We start from the raw sequence: 6,851 nt of genomic DNA on the forward strand, positions 1-6,851 counted from the left end.
GCAAGCGAATCATCGTTAGCGCGAATTACGCGCCCATATCATCGAAGACGCTCTCGCATTTTTCCCACGATCAGTGCGACCCCATATAAATCGCAGATATCCTCATTATTAATGAGAAATGGTAGCAGCTATACTGATTATTTACTCCAATTCTAACATCGATTATTTTCCATCAATTTGGCAACTGTGGTAATTCATGCAGTAACACTTCCTTGGTATTAATTTTACAACCGATTTCTACAACATCAACTACGCCACCAATTCTAAGTCATTGATTATGAATCCACTTGCCGGGTAATGCTAAATGGAGCTAGTACGACTAAGGCATATGATATTCCCATGTTAAAGTTATTGATTCTGGTATGTGAAAGGGATTCACAGTGGCTTACCAAGAATCATTATTGATTTAATTATGTTAGCATTACCTGTCTTACTGGGTCCTCACTCTAGATGTATGAATTCGCATAGTGCATAGTGTTTGTGATTAGAAGTTAACCAACATTAGTCAGCATTCGTGGAATAACCCTAAATCATACTTCAATGAAAGCGCAAACGAGATATGGATCACGTAGAGCGCAATAAGTAGTATTTTTAAAATTGTGATTTTTCAGAAATGATAATATATTGATTTGCGTTTTTTTTTTATTTTAAAGAGAAAGAATGAAATCAAAATAAAAATTATATCTGACGTTGAAATCGCCCTTTCTTTGAACTTGCTTTAACTTCTACTACTTTTTGAATAAAACCATGAACCCGAAGAAGAAAGTGTAAATGCAGTTTTGTTTAGAACACATGTAGCTATGACCCGAACTAAAAACTAACTAACTAAAAAAGTAGATTTTTAGCGACTTTTGCCAAACAAAATTTCAAAGTCGCCCTCATTTTCAAAATCTTATTATTTACAATCAATTCCATGCCTGTCTGTCTGTCACACCTGATTTACTCGGAAACGGCTGAACCGATTGTCACGAAATTTGGCGAGAATATGTGGACTGTGTGCCCCTTTATATGCAGTGAATAGCGCTATTTTCTGTAAAGTTTGAAGTTGTGAATACATGTGAAAGGCGAGTGTCAACTTTTTTTCACAGAATATGGTCATGTGGGGTATCAAATGAAAGGGCTCAAAGAGTACTGCCGAAACTGATCTTATTGCTGATATTGAGTAAAACATAGGGGAGATAGGGCTCAAAATGTGTTCCCCAAAAAGTGAAACAGGTCTCGTTCTCAGAATCTATCCAACCGAAAAACCTGGAAAAAACACAGTGACGCATCTATATGAAATCTAGGCTAGGCGGAAGCTTGATGCTTCGGGTATAAAAGATTTTTTGTTTCCCTATGTGAGGAGCATACCGCAGTTCTCCATTGGCTGATTGCATTGACTCGAGATATTTAAATCGCTCAGTTCTGGTAATGGCTGTAACCTGCCCAGAACTGGGCGATTTAAGTATTTCAGGTCAATGCTATCAGCCAATGGAGAACTGCGTAATGAAATTGTTTCACGCATTAAGGCACCTTGGATGAAGTGGATTTCCACAACTGGTCTTCGTTGTGATCGACGTATCAGTGCACGTTTCATATCTAAAATTTACCGCAATGTCGTCCGTCTGCCGCTCTCTATAGTTGTGTTAGCCGACTATAAAAGACAGTGAACGGCGTCTTGCGGTAATGGAGACGAAGATGTTGCATTGGACTAGTGGCGTGACACGTTTTGATCACATCCGAAATGAGGATATCCGCGATCGAAATGGGGTTGCACCGATCATGGAAAAACTACGAGTGAGGCATTTTCGAAATTTCTAAAATGAGGAAATATACTATTATTAACCGGATATATTTTGAGTCCTAGATTTGGTAGAGATGCACCACTGTGATTTTTTCCAGATTTTTCGGTTGGATAGGTTCTGAGAATGAGACCTGTTACACTTTTTGATGGTCATATTTAGAGCACTCACTCCCCTATGTTTCACCCAATATCAAATATTCGAAAAGTACTAATTGCGACCTTTCATTTGATACCCCACACGGATACATTCTGTGAAAAAAAAATGTGCACCCTCCATTCACATATATGGGGAGCCTCCCTTAAAACTGCACCTAAATTTATGCCACTGACTGTATGCGTGGGATTTCATAGTTTCCATCTGTCCACCAAATTTCGTTCTGATCGGTTTAGCCGTTTTTGGAGAAAAGTGCGTGTGACAGACAGACAGACAGTGAATCGATTTTAATAAAGTTTTGTTTTACACAAAACCTTTAAGGGAGGAAGGAATCAAGGAAATCGAATAATAAACGGCTGAACAACCTCAAAAATTATCTGAAAAAACGTGGCGTCACAAATACAATTTATATGATAAATGTGCTGTTTTGTGTCTTCTTAGCAGTGACTTTTATGAATTTTCCTGACTGGTCTCCTACACAACCAAAAATAAAAAAAATTATTGTAAGTTTCGCCTTGAATTTTTGAGCGATGCTTCTTGAGATTATGTTCTATGAAATTAGTAAATAAAAAAATTACAAAAACAAAAAAATACTTACTGTGAAAAGTCATAACCAAATCCAAGTGCAGATATACCAACTACTTGGCTCTTTCTTCCGAAATGTTAGATTAGATTGCTTGAAACACAACGGCAGCATTACTAACTAAACTAACATTTTCGAAGTAACGTCCAATTGGACTTAAATTTCGCGACCCATATCTGGTTTGTGTTATTCTGACTTTTTACTTATCTTTTCAATTTTTCTCATTTTTTCTCCTAGCGAAATATGATTTGGGGGAATTCCCCGACTCCGTTATTTGTTGTATCATGTCGGTGCATGTGTCTTACTAGTAACAAAATAATTCAATCAATACTTTGAAGTTTATCAATAGTAATAATGCTATAAACAAAATTTAGATATTTAATCCACCTGCGAGTATTATCGAGTTGTGGATTTAAAAATTATCATGATCAGTAGCGAATGGTTTTTCAATCAGTTCAGATCGGCAGTGGCGAGTAAAATCTTTTTGCTTATATTTCTTTATTTCCTTTTTTAAAATATCTGAGATTTCCATTGTGTCATTATTTAACTCGGAAAGTGTAGCAGTGTTCCTCTTACATATACATATGTACAATCTACACAACGTTCACCGAATCTTGTGAGTATCACTTTAGTGTGATATTGGTATTTGGTTGCAGTAAATTTACACGATAAAGTCAACTTTGAGCTGCTGTAACTTTGTTACTAATAGTATGATTTTGATCAAACTTGGGGATAATATGCTTCATATCATATTTTATACTACTACCAACTTTTATAACTCTGGGATACACTTAAGGCTACTATACTATTATTAACTCAATTTGAATGGATATCGATATGGAGAGTATTTTGAGGCCTGGGCGTATAGAGGCAGCTTCATTATTTTTTTCAGATTTTTCGGTTGGGTAGTTTCTGAGAATGGGTCCGTTAAAGAAATCATCACTTTGCACTCCTCCCACTCCCCGCCTTTTTAACAAATCTCAAAAATAAGGTCGGCTTCGCAAAGTACTAATCGAGACCTTTCATTTGATACCCCACATGACTATATTTGGTGAAAAAAATTGTACACCCCCCTTTTTGCATGTATGGGGACCCCCTCCTAAATTCAACCTAGAATGATATCACTCACTGCATATCTGGCTGTCCACAGGTCCCACCTTCTCACCAAATTTCGTGTCGATCGATACAGCCGTTTCTGAGAAAAGTGCCTGTGACAGACAGACATACGGACGGACAGACTTCACCCGACTGTCCTAATTGCGATGGAGTCCCAGAGGACATGTATTCTTCCACTGTCCGAGACTTGTGGAAGAAAGGGGGAATCTAGAGGAGACTCTAGAAGAGGTGCTGGTACCAGAAAATCTGGTGCCGAAAATCACATCAAGAGAATTGGGATGCGATCAACTCCATGATCGCATCTATTCAAGATAAATTGCGAAAGGCAGAGGAAAGGAGAAAAGCGCGATCACGTGCGCCGCGTATAGAAGAAATAGGATTAAGCTAGAGTGAGCGACTCCGCCCCGTGATGTTTTACAAACAAAACCGATAAAAACCGATAAAAGGATGAATCTTTTTTTTTTTGGAAAAAAAAAATAATTTCGTCATGTCTAAAAAAATTAATACTTTCAAGGTCAAATAATGCGAAATTAGTAACTTTTGGTGGAAATTAATCTGAAGCGCTTGAAAAAGCCTTTAAAAGATATGATAGAAGTCAGTGGGATAAACAATAACGGAGCCATGTCCAAAATTATGCAATTACCTGAATTGGTGATAATAATAATAAAAACAAAAGCCGATTTAAATTTAAATTGAAAGTAAATCGAATCCCTTGAGAATCTACTGTATTTAACCCGTTGCAATAAATTCTGAAAATTTGGTGAATTTAGAGTGCGTAGTTTAAAAAAAAGTTTGGTTTACCCCACTGCAGGCTACGGCCGTCGTCCCACTTGTGGCAAGGTTGATGCCATACACACAATGACTTCACGAACCAACCTGACCGCAAAACTGACCCAAAAGGTCATCCGAATAGCTTGGCGCCGTGATTTCCAAGCCGTCACATATTGCGGATACAACACGAAATTTGCTTAGCCGCACATAGTTTCTTATCAATATGAAGTAAAACAGAAATGCGTTGATAAAGTAAATATAAAAGTTTTTTTGTCCGCATAGCTCAGTGGTTACAGCACTGGGTTGCCATACGGAAGGCCGCGGTTCAAATCTCGCTGGTGGCAGTGAGATTTGTATCGTGACTTGACATCGGATACCAGTCGACTCAACTGTGAATGAGTACCTGAGTCAAATCAGGGTAATAATCTCGGGCGAGCGCAATGCTGACCACATTGCCTCCTACGGTATACTGTAGTGTACCGTTACGGTCTTGAATGAAGTATTCTAACACACTTCAAGGCCCTGATCCAATATGGATTGTTGCGCCAACGATTATTATTATTATTATTTCCGAGTTATCACAATCTCGGCAGATGCCGGATTTTACCTAATACTAGCACTAAGTGCCAAGCATTTAGGCTCGGACGATCCTACCTACTTAAAAACTAAAGGGGCACTGCTGGTGGTGGCCGGTGGTAGGTCAGTGGGAGAATCCGTCGAGTACTCCCCGCAACATCGAGCACGTATGCAGAATGGTGTACTTCTGCATGGTTTGAACCAGACTGTGCGAAAGTCTCAGGACATCAAGGGAAACCGTGAGGGATTTAGGTACAATACCTGTAGCTGACAATATTATGGGAACTACAACCACTCACTCGAGACGCCAAATTTCTTTGATTTCCCGAGCCAATGGCTCAATGTTGCTATTATGGGGGATAGCAACATCAATAATATACGCGGAGCGACCCGTCTTGTCAACTAACAGTACGTCAGGCTTGTTGTGTAGAGTGTGGCGATCAGTCAGAACTTGCCGGTCCCAATACATGCTGTAAGCAGAACTATCAAGTACTGCTTGCGGCCCATATCGGAGCGACCCGTCTTGTCAACTAACAGTACGTCAGGCTTGTTATATAGAGTGTGGCGATCAGTCAGAACTTGACGGTCCCAATACATGCTGCAAGCAGAACTATCAAGTACTGCTTGCGGCTCATCTCGGTAAACCGGGCATGTTCTCGGGATCAGCACATGCTTGTATGCAAGGTTTTGATGGATAACCTTACATACAGCATTATGCCTGGTGATGTATTGCATCGGTGCCATAACCATTCCAACGTCTTTAACGCCGAACCACACATTCTGCACTGGTCGTTCTCTACCCGTTCTTTCGTGATGAGCTTTTTATAAGCTCGGGTGGCGACCACGCCGTCCAGAATGGCACACATGAATCCCTTCGTCTCAGCAAAGAGCTCCCCAGCACACAGCCATCTGTTCGACAAATGGCTGCCAAGGACAATTCACGTGTTTACCATGCATTGCCTTCGACTTCCATTCATCGATCTGCTTTTGGTCCGACTTCACCGCACTCAGAGGATTGAAAGATCGATCCTTCAAGTTAAGTGGAGTCAGTGCACAGCCTGCTTTACAGACAGCCGCATGCAAGGGACTCGTCTGCTCTTTGCTGTAAAAATAAGTGCGTAGCGAGTCGATTTGGCGATGATGTTGTGCCGCCACGTCAACTACGCCCCTACCTCCGATGTCACGAGGCAGGTTCATCCGCTCCACGGCAGACTTTGGATGATGCATTCGGAATTTTGACATAGTTGTCCGTATCCGCCTCTGGACGTTTTGCAGGTCGGTCTTCGTCCACGGCAATATTCAGAATGCATAAGCCAGTGAAGGGATAGCGAATACATTCAACGCGGTTATTTTATTCTTCCCCAGAGACGCGATTTCAGCACTAGCTTTACACGTCGCAGGAATTCGGACAGCAGAGCATCCTTCAGATCACCAACTCGAGCATGGGTTCCTTGCAGAATTCCTAGGTACTTGTAGAAGTCTGTCTCGGTCATAGCTTCGATGTGGAGATCATCAATGCTATGTCCGGCATGCGGCTCATGATGACCTTTGCGGATGGCTTGGATTCGATACTTGTCTAATCCAAACTCCATCCGAATATCACGGCTGAACATGTCTATTATTCGCAACAGACTTCTAAGATGGTTGTCAGTACCAGCATACAGCTTGATGTCATCTAGGTACATCAAGTGTGTCAGTTCGCACTTAGCACTTTACTTTACTTTATTGCAAAACCATGCCCTCTAGCATCATTCAGTAGCCATCAAAGGGGGTTCAGTACCATACAAAACCAAAGGGAACTCAACGAATCCCCCTGGAAGATGCCCCCCCCCCTTCCCCGTATACGGATGGGCTCTGAGGTATTAGCA

Source organism: Hermetia illucens, chromosome 5 (assembly GCF_905115235.1).
Source record: "Hermetia illucens chromosome 5, iHerIll2.2.curated.20191125, whole genome shotgun sequence".
NCBI lineage: Eukaryota > Metazoa > Arthropoda > Insecta > Diptera > Stratiomyidae > Hermetia > Hermetia illucens.